General features: G+C 42.6%; 1 protein-coding gene across 3 annotated transcripts in view; it reads right to left on the reverse strand.

Moving 5' to 3' along the window:
* LOC121005428 (signal transducer and activator of transcription 5B) overlaps positions 1–13,384 on the reverse strand; it is a 218,877-nt gene that overhangs the window by 52,330 nt on the left and 153,163 nt on the right. For all 3 annotated transcript variants that reach the window (XM_040438192.1, XM_040438191.1, XM_040438193.1), the window contains exon 2: positions 11,167–11,231. The gene's annotated coding sequence lies outside the window, so the exon portion shown is untranslated. The remainder of the gene's footprint in view (positions 1–11,166; positions 11,232–13,384) is intronic.

The following is a 13,384-nucleotide window of genomic DNA, read 5'->3' on the forward strand; positions in this document are numbered from 1 at the left end:
GGTTGCCGAGAACCAGCATCATAATCATTACAGCCCAGGCCTTGCAAAGAGTCACATCTACCTGAGAAGAGTCCTGGTTATTCCTAATCTCCTGCTCTCTCACCCATCTGCTGATGATTGGCAGTTCTCTCCTAGAGAGAAAGGGAGAAAACTAGGTAGAAGCCTGTCAGTCATCAGCAGGTGGGCAGGGAGAGCAGGACATCATGAATAACCATGACTCTTCTCAGGTGGCCGTGACTCTTTTCCAGGCCCAGTCTGCAATTATTGTGATGTTGGTTCTCAGCAACCAATTACTTTTTACTTTTAAATGACAGACCTCTGAAATCAACTCACCTGTCTCTACTTTATGCTGTCCATACTAACGGCAGAATAAAGTTGATGACAGGTTCCCTTTAAAGTCCTGGCTAATACATTTTTTACTATGTCTTTATAGCAATGTATGTCTATTGGGGAAAAAGGAGCTCAATGTAACAAACCTGCGCTGCTGCAGCCACCACTGGGGATGCATACAGTTAGACACTGAATCCAATGGTAAAACAGTATGCAGTAAGTTTCTCATAGAAGGGGCTGAGGCATCCTGAATTTTATGACTTAGGCTCCATTCACACGTCCGTGGTGTGTTGCGGAGCCGCAAATTGCAGATCCGCAACACACTCGGCCGGCACCCCCTATAGAAATGCCTATTCTTGTCCGCAGCTGCGGACAAGAATAGCACCTGTTCTATCTTTTGCAGAGCTGCGGACGGAAGATCAGGGCTGCGCTCCGCAAATGCGGGAAGGAAAAAAATGAATGGGTCCGCACCTGTTCCACGGAATGGATGCGGACCCATTTGCGGACGTGTGAATAAAGCCTAAAGGGGGTATTCTGATCTCAGACATTTATAGAATGTCCACAGGATATACAGTAAATGCTTGATAGACCCAGGACCTGCCCTTTGGGACCCACACCTTGATCGAGCATAGAGGTCATCCAACTCCAGCCAGGCAGCAGCTGGCTGCCACATCTGGCCCATGTTTGACTGCAGAGGTGGCCGGGGTTATGGAAACAACTGAAATGGATAGTGCTAGCTCCCTGAACAGTCAAAAACCGGGAGAGCTGCTGCACAGGAAAATATTAAAGGGGACGTAGCAATAAACCAGGGGGGGCCACAGAGATAATACCCACAGCAATCATAAAGTGATGGCATACCCTAGCAATATGCCACTACTTTACTAGATGTAACATGGTGTCAAAAGGTGGATCATCAATAGAGTTGAATGTAATTTACTGATCCATGTTATCAACTATTTCAGGCTGGGGAGACGCCAGTTGCAGATGCCGATTATTACTAACAGGCCCAGAAAAAACATCTGCCTCCATGAACACTGCTTTACCTTTTCACATGGAACAAGTATTGGGCAATCCTTGGGGATTAGCGTTCACGTGAACGCTTATTCCCAATAATTGCCCTTTGTAAATGTGCCACCGATCACCTGGGTATGTCTCATGCAGCCCATAAAACCAGTATTTCACAGCAGCACATCGCAGTTCAAAAACAGAAATGTGATGCCGGCAAACAATGGATCTATATGGGGATGAGCGATCATAGTAGCGATTGTTCGTCCCCATACAGAGGGAATTATTGCTGTAACTATTATGAACGCCCGGTTCACTCCTCATAATTGCCAGGGCATCAGCCTTTAAAAGATTAGTGAGCGATATTAACATCTCTTTTTAAGAGTGTTAAAAAGGTTTTCTGAGATTTTTATACTGACTACCTATTCTCAGGATACGTCATCAGTATCTGATCGGTGGGGGTCTAACACCCAGTACCCTCGTCGATCAGCTGTTCTGAGAAGGCATCGGTGCTCCTGTGAGCACTGCAACCTTCTCACAGCATATCAAGCACAGCGCCATACATTGTATAGTGGCTGTTCTTGGTATTGCAGCCCACCATCATTCACTTCTATGCGCCTAGGCCACGTGATTGATGAATGTGTTGTCACTATCCTAGGAAAAGCTGACAAGAGCACTGCTGCCTTCTTGAACAGCTAATCGGCGGGGGTCCTGGGTGTCGGACCACCACTGATCAGATACTGATGACCTATGCAGAGGATAGCTCATCAGTTTTAATATCTCAGAAAACCCCTTTAATTCTAGAAGCTACAACTATTTAGTGCCACTACCCGTGGTGTGACCCAGAAGGATGTTGTTGGATGAGCACCAAGTACTCACAATTGTTCAAGATGTATTTATAGCCAGGACCTCAGGCAGTATATGCAAATCAGTATCTTAAACTGTCCCAAACAAAGAACACAAATTATCCACCTGGCACCGATTTATATGAACAAAAAAGGAAAATGTAAGGACACTCATGAGAAGAATAAAATGTGAAATAATGTGAATGTGTCCTTGGATAAACTGAAAACGAGCAACAAAAAAGTAGTCATCACTTTAACCCCAGTGTAAAATCTATAAGAGGCCCCAAGAATCATGCATCATTGATGGATCTGAGGGATCGATTGGGCTCTTGTGGGGCTTGGGTGTGCTTGAAAGCCCTATAGCTGTGACGGCTAACCTCTGGCACTCCAGCTGTGGTAAAACTACAACGCCCAAGATGTACACTTGCTTGACTGTTCTCAGAACTCCATAGAAATGAATGGATCATGCTGGGAGTCGTAGTTTCACCACAGCTGGAGTGCCAGAGTTTAGCCATAACTGCCCTATAGTTACAACCCTCTGAAACCAAGTTACTACTACATAATCATCATCCCAGTCATCAGAGTACCATTACATAAAGACATACTGTATTTATGGACCATAGGTTGTGACTAATGAGGCATCCCCTCATGTCTGGCCTCCACCCTCCGCCAACTAAGAGAGGCCATAGGCCTAACTAACTGGGACAAAGTAATAAAAAAATACAGCCACAAAATGGGATATTTTTAAAAGCATCCTAAATCTAAATGTGAGAGGTACATACCTTATGGGAATAAAAGATTAAGGAACAAGAAAAAAACAACGTGGATAAATAGAAATGTAAAGAAAGCAATAAATGACAAAAAGAAAGCATTTAAATCACTAAAACAGGAGGGTAGTGAGGAAGCACTGAAAAACGGCAAAAAATAAAATATGTAAAAAAAACTAATAAAAGAGGCCAAACTAGAGACCGAGAGATTAATTGCCAAAGAGAGCAAAACTAACCCTAAAATGTTCATCAATTATATAAATGGTAAAAAGTATAAATCTGAAGTTGTCGGCCCTTTACAGAGTAATGAGGGGGAAGTTGCAGAGAACGATGAGAAAGCAAAGCTATTAAATATTTTTTTCTCCACTTTATTCACTGAGGAAAATAAAATGTCAGATGAAATGCAGAATGTAAAAGTAAATTCCCCATTAAAAGTGTCCTGTCTGACGCAGGATAAAGTACAGCGGCGTCTTAAAAAGATTAAAATAGACAAAGAGAATTAAGTAATGTCATAGCCAGACCCTTATTTCTGATATTTAAGGACTCTATACAGACAGGGAGCGTTCCATAGGATTGGCGCATAGCAAATGCAGTGCCAATATTCAAAAAGGGTCCAGAAACAGAGCCCGGAAACTATAGGCCGGTAAGTTTAACATCTGTCGTGGGTAAACTGTTTGAAGGTTTTCTAAAAAATGCTATCTTGGAGTACCTCAATGAAAATAAGCAAATAACGCCATATCAGCATGGCTTCATGAGGGATCGGTCATGTCAAACTAATTTAATCAGTTTCTATGAGGAGGTGAATTCTCGACTTGACAGCAGCGACTCAATGGATGTAGTATATCTGGACTTCTCCAAAGCTTTTGACACTGTACCGCATAAAAGGTTAGTATATAAAATGAGAATGCTTGGACTGGGAGAAAACGTCTATATGTGGGTAAGTAACTGGCTCAATGATAGAAAACAGAGGGTGGTTATTAACGGTACACACTCAGATTGGGTCACTGTCACTAGTGGAGTACCTCAGGGGTCAGTATTGGGCCCTATTCTCTTCAATATATTTATTAATGATCTTGTAGAAGGCTTGCATAGTAAAATAAAAATTTTTGCAGATGACACTAAACTATGTAAAGTAATTAACACTACAGCGGGCAGTATACTGCTACAGAGATCTGGATATATTGGAGGCTTGGGCAGAGAAGTGGCAGATGAGGTTTAACACTGACAAATGTAAGGTTATGCACATGGGAAGGAATAATGCAAGTGACCCGTACATACTAAATGGTAAAACACTGGGTAACACTGACATGGAAAATTACCTAGGAATTTTGGTGAACAGCAAACTAAGCTGTAGAAACCAGTGTCAGGCAGATGCTGCCAAGGCCAATAAGATAATGGGTTGCATCAAAAGGAGCATAGACGCCCATGATGAGAACATAGTCCTATCAAAAGGGGTATAGATGCCCGTGATGAGAGCATAGTCCTACCACTTTACAAATCACTAGTCGGACCACACATTGAGTACTGTGTACAGTTCTGGGCTCCTGTGAACAAAGAAGACATAGCAGAGCTGGAGAGGAGGGCAACTAAAGTAATAACTGGAATGAATGGACTACAGTACCCTGAAAGATTAACAACATTGGGGTTATTCACTTTAGAAAAAAAGACGACTGACGGGAGATCCAATAACTATGTATAAATATATCAGGGGGCAGTACAGAGATCTCTCCTATCATCTATTTATCCCCAGGACTGTAACTGTGACAAGGGGACATCCTCTGCGCCTGGAGGAAAGAAGGTTTGTACACAAACATAGAAGAGGATTCTTTACGGTAAGAGCAGTGAGACTATGGAACTCTCTGCCTGAGGAGGTGGTGATGGTGAGTTCACTAAAAGAGTTCAAGAGGGGCCTGGCTATAGTTACTAGAGATGGGTCGTTGATCTAGGGAGTTATTCTGATTGCCTGATTGGAGTCGGGAAGGATTTTTTTCCCCTAAAGTGAGGAAAATTGGCTTCTACTTTACATTTTTTTTTTTTTTTGCCTTCCTCTGGATCAACTTGCAGGATAACAGGCCGAACTGGATGGACTAATGTCTTTTTTCGGCCTTATAAACTATGTTACTTTGTTATTGTACTTATGGACCATAGGTTGAAGCATCTCCTCATTTCTGGCCTCCACCCTCCCTCATTTACAGAAAAGAGGGACTACATCTTGTTCAGAATAGGAGCTCATTATATCCCTATATGACTGTATATCAGTGCAATTTCTCCGCTCAGTGGTGGCAAAAGCTACCAGGACACAAATCCAAGCATTTGTTATGGGCATCGGCTTCAGAGCTGTGATCCATGGTAGGCATACAGCACCTGGCCTCCTAATATACTTTTGCATGACTTGTTGCCGTATGTACAAACAATTCAAAGCCAAAAATCCCACCCAAGTATAATCTTCATGGTGCAGAATACCTAAATTAAGCCCTGCTACATGTATATACACCAATGCACTAGAGGTGGACACAAAGGTTCTGATTCAGAAGATCTCAAGCTTCTTTAATTCTGCTTCACACAGTGTTTTCTTATACTAGCGAGCTCTGTTCAGGCAATGCACTGCTACTTCGTGCTTGTTAATGGTTCTCATCAATTAGATAATTATTGGAGCTCCTGGCCGATACACATCAGCCGTGACAATCGCAGTGAGGAATAAGACAGAAGATCATGGACAGAAGAGCACAAGAAAAGAATATGTCAGCGGACAGTAGATATATGGCAGCTCTATGCTGAGCACCAGAAAGACCACTTCGAAGGCAGATACAATTGACCAGCCATCATCCTCAGGCTAGAACATCACCTATTAAAGGGGACATGTCAGCAAGATATATTTATCTTTTAATTTATTTAATTTATCAGATTACATATTTAATGTGCTCCATAAACTGGTCTAATGTCTGGATTTTGGGACAAGCATTAAATATTTTGAAGGCTAGATCATAGATATCTATATGTACTGTCTGGAGTGAGGTGGTGACCTATGATGGAGTTGACCAACAACTTGACCCAAGTAGATGTGGACCCGCTGTGCTAACCAACCAGTTTGGCATTGGGGCTAGTCCTAAGGGTTTTATCCTGGCAGTCCTATGCTTTTCACCTTTTAACCTCTATATAGAGATCTGGACTTTGCTGCAGGGGTGCCACCATGCTGCTAGCTCTTGGAATAGTCCTGGTGTGGTTTGTTGCTAACACACGGGAGTCAAAGACACTGGTAAAGAAGAAGCACCGAAGGATCAGGCAATACTTGTAGTCAGAAAACAGGCAGAGGTCAGGGCAGGTGAAGTTTGTGAAACTAATCTCAGAGAGGTCACAGTCGGCAGCAAAGGGTCAGTATAGTAAAGAGGTTGGACAAAGCAGCAGAAGATCAGAATCAGTAGACAGGCTAAGTTCGGTACACAGGCAGACAGGAACATCAAACCTTAATTTGGAAACTAACAAACTAGAACAAGTTATCAGATTAGGAACCCTCCCACCGGGAAATGCGCCTTAAATACCTTGAGACTGCCAGCAATAGGATGGGGAAGAATTAGGGCATGCAGGTCCTTTAAGGGTATGTTTAAACAGCATCATTTGCTGTGGATTTTGGCACGGACACCCACACTCAAATTTCGCTAGAAGCCACATGGTTTTCTTGCCGATTTCTGCCTCCTATTCATGTCAATCGGAGGCAGTGCAGGGGATTGCGGAGCAGCGACTTAATGGACATGTCCCTTCTCGGCGCAACTGTGGCTATAAACCACAATCTTCAGCACTGCCAGAAAGGACGCCGCTGCCAGCAAGATTTCAGGGAAGTTTCCGCGTAGCTGTCCATACCAAAATCCTGCAGAAAAAGACACCATGTCAATGGCCCCTTAGAGCCAGGAGGCGTGTGCGTGCCCTAAAGGCAGGGGGAAGGGGGGGGAGAGAGAGACAGGCTGGGCAGCGAAGCGCAGACTGTGGACTGCAGGAGGAGACTGAGACTCCAGGTATGGGCCCCACTGGACCGGATGGGAGGGATGAGTAAGCCAGTGCATTTCACAGAGACAGCATTTCTATAAGGGGATATAAGGTTGCTATTAAGCGGGGACCTATACTTAAGAGCCCCTCAATTGAGTGCACACAAAAAGAGGTGTGCTCAATTTATCACATCATATCTGAAGAATATTCCACTCCAGGCCGGATCTCTGTGGTCTCTGCATTTCTTATCTTTTACTAAAGAAAATTGTAAACGGATGCCAACAATAAGACCTGATAAAGCGCTCATTAACCATTTTAATTTCTCAGAGATCACTGACAGCTTATTATTGTAACTGTATTAATTCTAAATAGCTCACAATTATGCCACTAGAGGGCGCTATTTCATTGGCGTAAAATAAAAACGTAGCACAGAGCTGCCAAATACTACTGAACTCACACACACATTTATAGAAAGTTTTATAGGAATAATGTCCAAGAAGCAGGTGTGTCACAGAGGAGGTATAAAATAGATCTTAACCAGTATTACTCATTTAGTGAAATACAGAAATGTCCGATTTATCTGAAACCAACTCCACTGAAAAAATTCTCCACTGTAATGCTGTTAAAAAGTGCAGTTTGCTACGCAATGGAAGAAATATGTTTAGGCTGTTGCCTAGCAACGCATGCTGCAGCGGGCAGGCATCTAATTGTGGGTCTCCGTTCTCCTAGGGAGGCCTACATAGTCCCCCACCATGTCACCAGCCCTTTCACTACTGCATTTCTTGGGGAGATTGTGGAAAGAAAGCCGCGTAAAATTGTGGAGTCCATCACCATGGCTAAAACACTGCGCTCACAGACAATGAGAGTACATGCAGTGCAGGCCAGATCCAAATCTCCGGTCACAGGGCTGCCGGGAAGCAGAGCTCACGGTGCCATAGGTTACCATTTTGGTCCGGGTGAAATTGTGCGTATTACTGTAAAGTATAAATGAAAGCAGGGATGTCACCTTAGTTGACAAGTAAGACAACAGTACTTATATCTAAACTAGATGACAGATAACAATGACGTTTTAAGGCCTGGGACCTATGTCTAGAAGCCAGAGAGGGAAGGTACTTCAGAGAAAGAAAAGGCATGAATTAGAGCACAGAGATGTCACTATACACCACAGCAGAAATGGTACCGCTCAACCACAACAGTCAACTAAGAGGAAACACCATCCATGTGTAGGTGAAGAGACTGAATTTTACAGTAAATGGAAGATTTCATCAACCCACTAACCCCCACCCTCGTCCCTACTGCACTATGCACAAGGTCATACAGCACTCTGACGCAGCCCAACAAAGGCGTAACAAGGACCCATGGGGTCCCACACCACCATGGCCACCGTCAACCGCATGAATATAAGAAGCTGAAGATTATGTTGGTGGGCTCATGCCCACGACCGTGTATATTTTACAGTCCGTAAAAAATAAGGATGACGTCCGTGTGCATTCCATATTTTGCAGAACGGAACAGTTGGCCCCTAATAGAACAGCACTATGCTTGTCTGCAATGCGAACAATAATATGACATGTTCTATTAGGAGCCCTAATGCACACAGTGATGTCACAGTGGTGGGACAATATGCACAGTGAAGCTATGGCACAGGAAGAATGTGCCCAATGATGTCACAGTACAGCCATAAGGCTCACAGTGATGTCACAAAAGTATGAAAATAGGTATGGTGATGTACAGAAATGAATCAGTGATGTCACAAGCAAACAGATAATGCAAATATAGTAAAAACACTTTTCCACTGTCCATATACATTACTAACTGTACATATGTCTGAGCGGAAGTGGGGCCCTTTAGTTACTGGGCCCCATAGGAGCTGCTATGTCTGCTATCCTGGTAGTTACGTCCATGTCATTCCCCCTTTACAACCAGTTATCAGTAATAATGAGATTCTTGGGCTGCAAGTGATAAGCTTTCCTCACGGACTACTACATTTGGGATAAACCCTATTTTTAAACTCAGGTTTTTTTCTTGCTCCATAATAAATATTAAGATAATCATTACTCACAGCTTTTTTTTTTTTTTTTTACCCAATATTTTTTTTTACTAAGAAAAAGTGGAAACAGAAGATCCCATGAAGGTGAGAATAACAGTGAATGAAATTTTTTTTTAAATTAATTTATCTTTACGGCTATCTAAACTCGAGTTATGTTAGAATCAGGTACCAGAGTGTACACTAGGGTTACACGGCGACATGTAGTCAGTCGCATGACATAAAATCACAATGTTGTGCTACTACATCACACCTAGGCTTAGTGAATGTGGCTGCATTGCAAGCCTCATGGGCCGTGACCCGACAGTCAGCAGAAATCCAATCCTGATGGATATCTGTGCAACTGCACTCAGTATCATAAGCTGTGACGAACAGCACAACATTTTACGATCTAGTCTAAATCTTGCTCTACTCCAAACATGTACACCATTGGGTAAGAGCTGTGTCAGTACACCAGAGGTAGAAATAAATTATTAAAGTAAACAGGAGAAAACCTTGCCCCACTGGTTGTGTCAGGATCGTGCAGAATGTGGAGAAGAAGTATGGCTTGGCTGTCTATTTTATAAAACTTCTGAAAGGGACGGGAGAGGCTCCTGCTGCAGCCAAGTGTCTGGTGCCACACAATGGACAGTGAGGGGAGAAAGGAGGACTCTGCTAATCTACTTGGACACAAGTTTTAATTATAATACGAGACAAATAAGACCAAATTGGAGGAGGTAGGAAATCATGAGATTTTGGTGCATATCCTATGGTTAGTACTGTTGAGCGAACTTGTGTTTTAAGTTCGGCGTCTAAAGTTCGGGTTATCGAAGAATCGCATTATGGATTCCGCTACCACGGACCATAACTTGGTCTGTGGTAGTGGAATCCATAACGCGTTTCTTCGATAACCCGAACCCGAACTTTAGACGCCGAACTTAAAACACAAGTTCGCTCAACACTAATGGTTAGCGTTTCTTTAAAAAAAAAAAAAAAAACGATGAAAATATTATAATAGAGCTAGAACATCAATCCTTTTCCATATTACAATGGCACAAAACATTTAAAAACAACAGGATAAAACGAAAAGTCATGTCTGAGGGCAGGTCTCCGGGGATATCCTAAAGGCTACATTCACACGACCATAAGTGTTTTGCGGTCCCCAAATTGCGGACAAGAATAGGACACTCTCTATATTTTTGTGGGTCCATGGAATGGAACCACGGATGCGTACAGCACACGGTGCGCTCTCTGCATCTTTTGAGGCCCCATTGAATTTTTTTTTCGCAATTTTGCTAAATGCATGCAGTCCCAGAATTACGGTCTGTGTAAATGCACCCTTCGTCACATTTGGTTGAGTAAAATGAACATGGCTTCATATTTGTACGCCTTAAAGAGGCTGCCTGGGCTTTTAATATTGATGACCTATCCTCAGCATAGATCATCAATAACCAGATCGGAGGGGGTCCGACACCCGCGCCGATCAGCTGTACGGGGGGGGACGGCGCGCGCAGTGTGCACATGCCGTCTCTCTTCTCTCTTCCTGTTGCTGCTGCTGTCCCACAGACATACAGAGAGCAGGAAGAGAGAAGGGAGATGCCACGTGCACACTGCGTTTGTTGTCTCCTCGTACAGCTGATCGGTGAGGGTGTGGGTGTCAGACCTCTGTCGATCTGATATTTATGACCTATCCTGACCATAGGTCATCAATATTAAAAAGCCCAGACAACCTCTTTAAAAGGGAACGGTCACCGGGATTTTGTGTATAGAGCTGAGGACATGGGTTGCTAGATGGCCGCTAGCACATCCGCAATACCCAGTCCCCATAGCTCTGTGTGCTTTTATTGTGGCAAAAAAAAACGATTTGATACATATGCAAATTAACCAGAGATGAGTCCTGTATGTGAGATGAGTCAGGGACAGGACTCATCGTTTTTTACACAATAAAAGCACACAGAGCTATGGGGACTGGGTATTGCGGATGTGCTAGCGGCCATCTAGCAACCCATGTCCTCAGCTCTATACACAAAATCCTGGTGACAGGTTCCCTTTAAATGCACACTTATGTTAGATCTGTGAACCAAATGTATAAAAAAAGCAAAAACAGATCAAACTAATTTCACTGCGCAGTAGGTATCAATCACATGTACATCAGCCCCTACAATGACACAACTGGGAGAAACCTTACATGAGTAGAATGAATTTTACTCACGTCTCAGAGGCAGGCCCAGTGCGAGGTCACACAGTGGATAAAGTCCAATCAACTCCCAGTAATTTCTACGAAGGAAAACATTAGTTATAAACGTACTGCTCAAGTCGTGAACATTCTATGAAATACAAAAGCATACACATATACACACAGCCCCTTTGGCTTAGGAAACAGTACGCAATTAACCAAAAAGAAAAGAACAAAACGCCATCCAACATTAGCCAAAAGTATCCTGCATACATCATACAAATATATATATAAAAACTGACCATCTAAATGTACAGTCAGCAACATAGCCTACACCCCGCACCCAACACAAGTTGGACACTTCAATCAATCAAAATAAAAAAAGGGTATGAATTATAGTACACAAATTAATCAAATATAATAGAAATTAAATGACACAATCCATCACTATGTTCTTTCACCAGTTACATGCACCAACACATGATGTACTATTACAGGGTGGATCGCTCCTGTTTGAATAGTAAAACGCCAAGTACATCGTTTAGAAATTAGTCACGGATGCCATTTTTTGGGTGGTATCTCTATAAACCAACTGTTACACTAATACCAGAGTAAAAAAATAAATGAATACTATAATCTAGTGTATGTAACAACTAGAAGCTAATGTGGAGAGTAATAAAGCTAAAGAAAACGGCTCATGCCCATCTTCTAACCATGTGTCTAATCCTACATGAAATCCTGGGCCGAGGTAGAATATATGTCAATCTCCTTGTATTAACATTAATGCATAAAAATCACAGCTGTCTGGACAGATGGGAAGGGGTAAGCAGCTGACATGAAGTGTAGTCACTATGTAGGCTTAGGACTATGATAATACATGTATCAGTTGACATGGGGTTAAGACAAGGTCCTGACATTGTATCTCAAGACCAGCAATAAGGAGAACTGAAATCATTAATGGGCCTCATGTAGGACAAATCCCAGAAATTTGTTTCTGCCCCTAACTGGTTATTTCTATGGACAATTCGTGGTCCAGTAAAGAGAATGACCACAGACGAGTCACATAAGCTCATCTACGCTCATGAAGTCTACAATGCTATGACCAATGGGGACAACATGTTCAGCTATGATAAATGAAAAGCCCCGCAGTGAAAATGCAGCCTTCATACAGATCTGTGGATGGAAGTTATGGCTGTCAGAAAATAGTGATGCAAAGAAAATTTAGATTTTTTTTCAAAGGTTTTTTATTTTTTTATGGTAATAAAATACAAAAAAAAAACAACTACCGGTATATAAATTTGGTATCGCCGTAATCATATCAACCCACAGAATAAGGAAGTCATGTCATTTTTAGCGCACAGTAAACATCGTAACATCATTAAAAAAAAACCTTGGCGGAATTGTGGGTCTTTCTTTTAAATTTTACAAATTCAAGACAAGGTAAATTAAAGGGTGCCATAAAATAAGCCCTCATAGGGATGCGTGAATTGAAAATTAAGAAAGTTATGATTCCTGGCATTTTCGGGAGGAAAAATCAGAAATGTAAAAACAAAAATGGGCCCAGTGTTAAAAGGGGTTGACCTATATCTGGAGGGCAGAAGCTCATCAACCACCATCATCCAAGCAGCATTGCAATTACAGGAGCTCTTAACCCTTTCCTATCATGCATAGAAAATAGTCCCTCACACAAAGCCCCAGAGATGCACAAGGCATCTAATACCCCCACAAATATCCTTCTCCGCTGTCCACAGAGAATTATGAGATCACTGCATCAGAGCTGAGGAGAAGGAAGCTACTGAGCATGTTGGTCCACCTCTGAATCCAGCCGGAGATGGGCCAAAAGGATAGACAACAGTTTAAAGATTGAAAAAATTACAATACCATGCAATAATGCTTCATTTGAAAAGCTATATTCATTACATGGTAATAGTTTTGTGATATAACCCCTTTAAGATACCGTAAAGCGGACTTTTGCAGACAGGGGTGGATTGGCCATAGACCTCACAGGAAAATTTCCCGGTGGGCCGATGCCTAGGGCCCAAGCCCCCATATCTCTGCTGTTGGCTTGGTACAGAATAAGCTATCAGTGGTAATTAACTCTGTGAGAATCAGTTACTCATGTACTCGACCAGCGACATGCCCTCCTGAATTCAACTACCGTATATCCCGCGTCTCACCTCCTAAGCCCCCTGCTCCATATCTTAATCAGAGACAACTGGAAGAGGAGGAGAGAAAATGGCCTCTATGGATGGCC

Source organism: Bufo bufo, chromosome 6 (assembly GCF_905171765.1).
Source record: "Bufo bufo chromosome 6, aBufBuf1.1, whole genome shotgun sequence".
Lineage (NCBI taxonomy): Eukaryota > Metazoa > Chordata > Amphibia > Anura > Bufonidae > Bufo > Bufo bufo.